Below are 9,333 nucleotides of genomic sequence, written 5' to 3' on the forward strand. Positions count from 1 at the left end.
TGCAATGTGCAGCTTTTGCCTTTCCTGAAGCCAGCTTGCTTTGGGATCAGACATAATTCTATGCAAAATACGTCTCTCCAGTGTCACAAAGCGGTTAGATTGCACTTCCTGAGACTTCAAAAGAGGAAGGCGGCCAAGGAAGTTGCCAATCGATTACAATAAAATGGTGAGTTGCGTGCAGGTCTTGACCAACAGATACAATGACAACAATCCCGTCGGGTCTTGGACGCTAAGCAGGGCCAGCCCTGGTTGGTGCTTGGATGGGAGACCAACCAAGAAGAGCCGTTTTGAGTCTCCTTTATGGAAATCCATGTTTTTATTAGTTGTGTGGTTTTTATATTTATGCTAAACGTTTTAATTGTGATTTATGTTGTTGGGGGCATCGAATTGTGCCCAACAACATAAATCACAATTAAAACAATTAGCATAAATATATGTTGTTGGGGGGCATCGAATTGTGCCGGAGCTCCCGGCGGCGCAATGGGTTCAACCCTTGTGCCGGCAGGACTGAAAACCGACAGATTGCAGGTTCGAATCTGGGGAGAGCGCAGATGAGCTCCCTCTGTCAGCTCCAGCTCATCATGCGGGGACATGAGAGAAGCCTCCCACAAGGATGATAAAACATCAAGTCGCCCAGTTTTCTGTGTGCCCAGGGGGGAGTCTCTCATTTGGTATCAGCCATAGATGGAGGTTCTGGGTTTGAGCCTGCCACTTTTGGACTCTCACTTGCTGGGGTGTTCCAGCGAGTGTCTCTGTAGATCTTAGAAAACTATTTCATGATTTAAGTCGTTGACGTGCTGGCTGATACCCAAACAAGGGATGAGCTAGAGATGTCTCTGCCTTGGTCCTTTCACTGTTGGCTGCTTCTTCCCGGTGGATGTCAGGTGGTGCAATACCGGCTAAGCAGTGTAATTTCCCGTGATAATACGGCATGTCTCATTAAGAGCCACATCTACTCTTTTAGTGTGGTGAGATGTGTCCCACACTGGGCATGCATACTCAGCAGCAGAGTAGCATAGCGCAAGGGCAGATGTCTTCACTGTGTCTGGTTGTGATCCCCAGGTTGTGCCAGTCAACTTTCATATGATATTATTTCTAGCACCCACTTTTTGCTTGATGTTCAGGCAGTGCTTCTTATAGGTCAGAGCACGGTCCAGAGTGACTCTCAGGTATTTGGGTGCGCTGCAATGCTCCAGTGGGATTCCTTCCCAGGTAATAATCCTCAGAGCAACGTCCTTGCAGACGGCCAATTCTCTCACACCAGAAGTGATTTGCAGTGTCTCAAGTCACTCCTATATATATATATATATATATATATATATATATAATTGAGAATAACGGTTGCTCCTCAAGAGTAGGAGCTTAAAGAAAAGAACCAATAAACCCCCATTTCAGAAGGTTATGAAGAAAGCAATGGAAGAAACGACCATCCCAGAATCATGGAAGGCAGCAACAATCTCCATGATACATAAAGAAAATACAGAAAGTATACACCTTAAAAATTACAGACCAATATGGATTATGTTACAAGATATTCTCCAGCATATTGGCTGCTAGACTAAAAGATTTATTAAGTTCTAGAAGAGGAGAAGATCAAGTAGGTTTCCTCCCAAAACGTCAATTAAGGGATAGTATAAGAATATATTTTGTGCTAAAACACAAAAGAGACATGCAGAAGAAGTGGAAAAAGGGAGAAATCACCAAAGAAGAATTCAAACAAATAGCCAACACCTGTAGGGAAAAGGTCCGCAAGGCTAAAGCACAAAACGAGCTCAAGCTTGCCAGGGACATTAAAAACAATAAAAAGGGATTCTTTTCTTATGTCAGTAGAAAAAGGTAAAACAAGGAGGCGATAGAGCCTCTTCGAGGAGAAGATGGGGCAATGCTGACAGCAGGTAGGGAAAAGGCAGAACTACTTAATGCCTTCTTTGCCTCGGTCTTCTCACATACACACAACAACCACAATAATAATAATATACTCAGCCAATTCCAAAGACTACGGGCTCTACCAACCCAACAACAACAACAACAACAATAATATACTCGGCCAATTCCAAAGACTACGGGCTCTACCAACCCAACAACAACAACAATAATAATATACTCAGCCAATTCCAAAGACTACGGGCTCTACCAACCCAACAACAACAACAACAATAATAATATACTCAGCCAATTCCAAAGACTACGGGCTCTACTAACCCAACAACAACAACAACAACAATAATAATATACTCAGCCAATTCCAAAGACTACGGGCTCTACCAACCCAACAACAACAACAACAATAATAATAATATACTCAACCAATTCCAAAGACTACGGGCTCTACCAACCCAACAACAACAACAACAATAATAATAATATACTCAGCCAATTCCAAAGACTACGGGCTCTACCAACCCAACAACAACAACAACAATAATAATAATATACTCAACCAATTCCAAAGACTACGGGCTCTACCAACCCAACCCTGCAAACAAAAGGAAAGAATAAAAGATATATATATATAGGTAAAAATAAATATTTTCTCCTGACATTAAGTCCAGCCGTGTCCGACTCTTGGGTTGGTGCTCATTTCCATTTCTAAGTCAAAGAGCTGACGTTGTCCATAGACACCTCCAAGGTCATGTGGCCAGCATGACCGCATGGAGCACCATCACCTTCCCACCGGAGTGGTACCTATTGATCTACTCACATTTCCATGTTTTCGAACTGCTAGGTTGGCAGAAGCTGGAGCTAACAGTGGGAGCTCACCCCGCTCCCCAGATTCGAACCTGCGACCTTTTGGTCAGCAAGTTCAGCAGCTCAGCGGTTTAACCCACTGCACCACCGGGAGAAAAGAGACATTTTTTTCACAAGTAAAAAAATCACAGAGGAGAAAAAGGGAGAGACTCAAAGGTAGTGATTTGCAAGTTTAAAGAAGAGTAAGATCAAAGAGAGGTAAAGAGCAATAATTATGGCGAAGGCCTTGGATGGAAAAAAAATCTCTCTTTTTTTGGAGAACGACAGACCGGAAAAGTTGGCATTTGCAGACAGAATGTTATTTGAATTTAGTTTATTAATTTACTAGCTTCAGGTTATTTGAAAAAGCCTATTAAGTCTATTAAAGCATAATAATAATAATAATAATAATAATAATAATAATAATATACTTCACCTCATGGAGAGGAAGGTAATGTATAATTATTTATAACTACTTTGGGGACCCGGCATGCCAGGGTTCGTGGGAAAAGTCAATTTTTTAATTGTACCAAATGCATAAGGTTGTGGGTGAACTACAACTCCCATCATGCCAAGTTAACCCCGAAAAACTCCATCAGTATTTAAAGTTGGTTATGTTGGGCAAGTTTGCTCTAGATGTATCATCAGTGAGGTTCAGTGTGCTCTCTGGCTGTAGGGTGAACTACAACTCCCACTATAGTGAGTCAGTCCCCTCAAACCTTTCCAGTAGGTTGAGTTAGTCATGGGGGTTCTGTGTGCCAAGTTTGGCCCAGGTCCATCGTCGGTGGAGGTCACAGTCTCTCTGGTTGTGGGTGAACTACAACTCCCAGAAAGGAAGATCAATTTCCTCCAAATCCTTCCAGTAATCAAATTTTGACATATCAGGTATGTGTGCTTAATTTGGTCCAGATCCATCGGTGTTTGGGTTCACAGTGCTCTCTGGCTGTAGGGTGAACTACAACTCCCACTATGGTGAATTAGTCCCCTCAAACCCTTCCAGTAGGTTGAGTTAGTCATGGGGGTTCTGTGTGCCAAGTTTGGTCCAAGTCCATCATCAGTAGAGATCACAATTTCTCTGGTTGTGGGTGAACTACAACTCCCAGAAAGGAAGGTCAGCGCCCTCCCCCCCCCCCAAATGTGTTGGGCCAAAACCCTTTGAGTAATCAAATTTTGACATATCGGGTATGTGTATCGGGTATGTGTGCCTAATTTGGTCCAGCACATTGGTGTTTGGGTTCACAGTACTCTCTGGATGTAGGTGAACTACAACTCCCACTATGGTGAATCAGTCCCCTCAAACCCTCAGTAGGTTGAGTTAGTCATGGGGGTTCTGTGTGCCAAGTTTGGTTCTGGTCCATCATCAGTAGAGGTCACCGTTTTTCTGCTTGTGGGTGAACTACAACTCCCAGAAAGGAAGGTCACCCCCACCCCCAATGTGCTGGGATTTATAGTTCACCTACAATCAAAGAGCATTCTGAACCCCACCAACGAAGGAATTGAACCATATTTGGCACACAGAACTCCCATGACCAACAGAAAATACTGGAAGGGTTTGGTGGGCATTGATTGACCTTGAGTTTGGGAGTTGTAGTTTACCTACTTCCAGGGAGCACTGTGGACTCAAACAATGATGGATCTGGACCAAACTTAGCATGAATACTCGATATGCCCAGTATGAAATCAGGTGGAGTTTGGGGAAAATAGACCTTGACTTTTGGGAGTTTTAGTTGCTGGGATTTATAGTTCACCTACAATCAAAGAGCACTCTGAACTCCACCAACGATGGAATTGAACCATACTTGGCACACAGAACTCCCCTGACCAACAGAAAATACTGGAAGGATTTTGTGGGCATTGAGCTTGAGTTTGGGAGTTGTAGTTCACCTACATCCAGAGAGCACTGTGGACTCAAACAACGATGGATCTGGACCGAACTTGACACGAATACTCAATATGCCCAAATGTGAACACTGGTGGAGTTTGGGGGAAATAGACCTTGACATTTGGGAGTTGTAGTTGCTGGGATTTATAGTTCACCTACAATCAAAGAGGATTCCAGTCTTTAGGGCTGGAATTGGGCCAAACTTCCCACACAGAACCCCCATGACCAACATGTTTTCCGATGGTCTTTGGCAACCCACCTGACACCCCCTCGTGGCCCCCCAGGAGTCCCAAACCCCAAGTTGAGAAACACTGACATAGGCCTTCTGGTTCCTCCTTGAAAGAGAGGATGTGGGAAAGAGATGTCTGGTCTTCTTCCTGTCTGGTCCTATTAGGTTTTATTTTCAGGGAGGGTGCTGGAAGCATTCTCTCCTGAAGTTTCACCTGCATCTGTGGCAAAGCATCCTCACAACCTCTGAGGATGCTTGCCACAGATGCAGGCAAAATGTCAGGAGAGAATGCTTCTAGGACGTGGCGGCATAGCCCAAAAAACCTACAACAACCCAGTGATTCCGGCCATGAAAGCCTTCAACAATACAACAACAACAACTGAGTCGTTGTAGGTTTTTCGGGCTCTGAGGATGCTTGCCACAGATGGAGACGAAACATCAGGAGAGAATGCTTCTGGAACATGGCGACAAAGCCCGAAAAACCTACAATAACTCAGTGATTCCGGCAATGAAAGCCTTCAACAATACAATAACAACAACTTGGTTGTTGCCGGGTTTTTTTGGGCTGCACGGCCATATTTTAGAAGCATTCCCTCCTGACGTTTCGCCTGCATCTGTGGCAAGCATCGTCACAACCTCTGAGGATGCTTTCCACAGATGTAGGCGAAACGTCAGGAGAGAATGCTTCCACAACATGGCCATACAGCCCGAAAAACCTACAACAACCCAGTTGTTGTTGTTGTTGTTGTTGTATTGTCGAAGGCTTTCATTTCCGGAATCTGCATCTGTGGCAAGCCCAGTGATTCCGGCCATGAAAGCCTTCAACAATACAACAACAACAACTGGGTTGTTGTAGGTTTTTTGGGCTCTGAGGATGCTTGCCACAGATGTAGGCGAAACGTCAGGAGAGAATGCTTCTAGGACGTGGCAGCATAGCCCGAAAAACCTACAACTACCCAGTGATTCCGGCCATGGAAGCCTTCAACAATACAACAACAACTGGGTTGTTGTAGGTTTTTCGAGCTCTGAGGATGCTTGCCACAGATGGAGGCGAAACGTCAGGAGAGAATGCTTCTGGAACGTGGCGGCATAGCCCGAAAAACCTACAACAGCCCAGTGATTCCGGCCATGGAAGCCTTCAACAATACAACAACAACAACTGGGTTGTTGTAGGTTTTTCGAGCTCTGAGGATGCTTGCCACAGATGTAGGCGAAACGTCAGGAGAGAATGCTTCTAGGATGTGGTGGCATAGCCCGAAAAACCTACAACAGCCTAGTGATTCCGGCCATGAAAGCCTTCAACATTACAACAACAACTGGATTCTTGTAGATTTTTTGGGCTGTACGGCCATGTTCTAGAAGCATTCTCTCCTGACGTTTCACCTACATCTGTGGCAAGCATCTCCACAACCTCTGAGGATGCTTGCCACAGATGCAGGCGAAACGTCAGGAGAGAATGCTTCTAGGATGTGGCGGCATAGCCCGAAAAACCTACAACAGCCCAGAGATTCCGGCCATGAAAGCCTTCAACTATACAATAACAACAACTGGGTAGTTGTAGGTTTTTCGGGCTCTGAGGATGCTTGCCACAGATGCAGGCAAAACATCAGGAGAGAATGCTTCTAGAACGTGGCGGCATAGCCTGAAAAACCTACAACAGCCCAGTGATTCCGGCCATGAAAGCTTTCAACTATACAACAACAACAACTGGGTTGTTGTAGGTTTTTCGAGCTCTGAGGATGCTTGCCACAGATGCAGGCGAAACGTCAGGAGAGAATGCTTCTAGAACGTGGTGGCATAGCCCGAAAAACTTACAACAGCCCAGTGATTCCGGAAACGAAAGCCTTCGACAATACAACAACAACTGGGTTGTTGTAGGTTTTTCGGGCTCTGAGGATGCTTGCCACAGATGGAGGCGAAACGTCAGGAGAGAATGCTTCTAGAACGTGGTGGCATAGTCCGAAAAACCTACAACAGCCCAGTGATTCCGGCCATGAAAGCCTTCAACAATACAACAACGACAACTGGGTTGTTGTAGGTTTTTCGGGCTCTGAGGATGCTTGCCACAGATGCAGGCGAAACGTCAGGAGAGAATGCTTCTAGAACATGGTGGCATAGCCCGAAAAACCTACAACAACCCAGTGATTCCGACCATGAAAGCCTTCGGCAATACAACAACAACTGGGTTCTTGTAGATTTTTTGGGCTGTACGGCCATGTTCTAGAAGCATTCTCTCCTGACATTTTGCCTGCATCTGTGGCAATCATTCTCACAGTCTCTGAGGATGCTTGCCACAGATGCAGGCAAAATGTCAGGAGAGCATGCTTCTAGAAGGTGGCGGCATAGCCCGAAAAACCTACAACAGCCCAGTGATTCCGGCCATGAAAGCCTTCAACAATACAACTACAACAACTGGGTAGTTGTACGTTTTTTGGGCTCTGAGGATGCTTGCCACAGATGCCGGCGAAACGTCAGGAGAGAATGCTTCTAGAACGTGGCGGCATAGCCCAAAAATCCTACAACAACCCAGTGATTCTGGCCATGAAAGCCTTCAACAATACAACAACAACAACTGGGTTGTTGTAGGTCTTTCGAGCTCTGAGGATGCTTGCCACAGATGGAGGCGAAACGTCAGGAGAGAATGCTTCTGGAACGTGGCAGCATAGCCCGAAAAACCTACAACAACCCAGTGATTCTGGCCATGAAAGCCTTCAACAATACAATAACAACTGAGTTGTAGGTTTTTCGGGCTCTGAGGATGCTTGCCACAGATGGAGGCGAAACGTCAGGAGAGAATGCTTCTAGAACATGGCGGCATAGCTCGAAAAACCTACAACAGCCCAGTTATTCCGGCCATGAAAGCCTTCGACGATACAACAACAACTGGGTAGTTGTAGGTTTTTCGAGCTCTGAGGATGCTTGCCACAGATGCAGGCGAAACGTCAGGAGAGAATGCTTCTAGGACGTGGCGGCATAGCCCGAAAAACCTACAACAGCCCAGTGATTCCGGCCATGAAAGCCTTCAACAATACAATAGCTGGGTTGTTGTAGGATTTTCGGGCTCTGAGGATGCTTGCCACAGATGGAGGCGAAACGTCAGGAGAGAATGCTTCTAGAACGTGGTGGCATAGCCCGAAAAACCTACAACAACCCAGTGATTCTGGCCATGAAAGCCTTCAACAATACAACAAGAACTGGGTTGTTGTCGGTTTTTTGGGCTGTATAGCCATAATCTGGAAGCATTCTCTCCTGACATTTCGCCTGCATCTGTGGTGATCATCCTCACAATCTCTGAGGATGCTTGCCACAGATGCAGGCGAAACGTATTGTATTGCCTTCGGCAATACAATAACAACAACTGGGTTGTTTTAGGTTTTTCGAGCTCTGAGGATGCTTGCCACAGATGGAGGCGAAACGTCAGGAGAGAATGCTTCTAGGACGTGGCGGCATAGCCCGAAAAACTTACAACAGCACAGTGATTCCGGAAACGAAAGCCTTCGACAATACAACAACAACTGGGTTGTTGTAGGTTTTTCGGGCTCTGAGGATGCTTGCCACAGATGTAGGCGAAACGTCAGGAGAGAATGCTTCTAGGACATGGCGGCATAGTCCAAAAAACCTACAACAGCCCAGTGATTCCGGCCATGAAAGCCTTTGACAATACAACAACAACTGGGTTGTTGTAGGTTTTTCGGGCTCTGAGGTTGCTTGCCACAGATGGAGGCGAAACGTCAGGAGAGAATGCTTCTAGGACGTGGCGGCATAGTCCGAAAAACCTACAACAACCCAGTGATTCCGGCCATGAAAGCCTTCAACGATACAACAACTGGGTAGTTGTAGGTTTTGCGGGCTCTGAGGATGCTTGCCACAGATGGAGGCGAAACGTCAGGAGAGAATGCTTCTAGAACGTGGTGGCATAGCCCGAAAAACCTACAACAGCCCAGTGATTCCGGCCATGAAAGCCTTCAACAATACAACAACAACAACTGGGTTGTTGTAGGTTTTTCGGGCTCTGAGGATGCTTGCCACAGATGGAGGCGAAACGTCAGGAGAGAATGCTTCTAGGATGTGGCGGCATAGCCCGAAAAACCTACAACAGCCCAGTGATTCCGGAAACGAAAGCCTTCGACAATACAACAACAACAACTGAGTCGTTGTAGGTTTTTCGGGCTCTGAGGATGCTTGCCACAGATGCAGGCAAAACGTCAGGAGAGAATGCTACTAGAACGTGGCGACATAGCCTGAAAAACCTACAACAGCCTAGTGATTCCGGCCATGAAAGCCTTCGACAATACAACGACGACAACTGGGTAGTTGTAGGTTTTTCGGGCTCTGAGGATGCTTGCCACAGATGCAGGCGAAACGTCAGGAGAGAATGCTTCTAGGACGTGGCAGCATAGCCCGAAAAACCTACAACAGCCCAGTGATTCCGGCCATGAATGCCTTCAACAATACAACAAGAACTGGGTTGTTGTCGGTTTTTTGGGCTGTATGG

The sequence above is a fragment of the Anolis sagrei genome, chromosome 12 (genome assembly GCF_037176765.1).
Source record: "Anolis sagrei isolate rAnoSag1 chromosome 12, rAnoSag1.mat, whole genome shotgun sequence".
NCBI lineage: Eukaryota > Metazoa > Chordata > Lepidosauria > Squamata > Dactyloidae > Anolis > Anolis sagrei.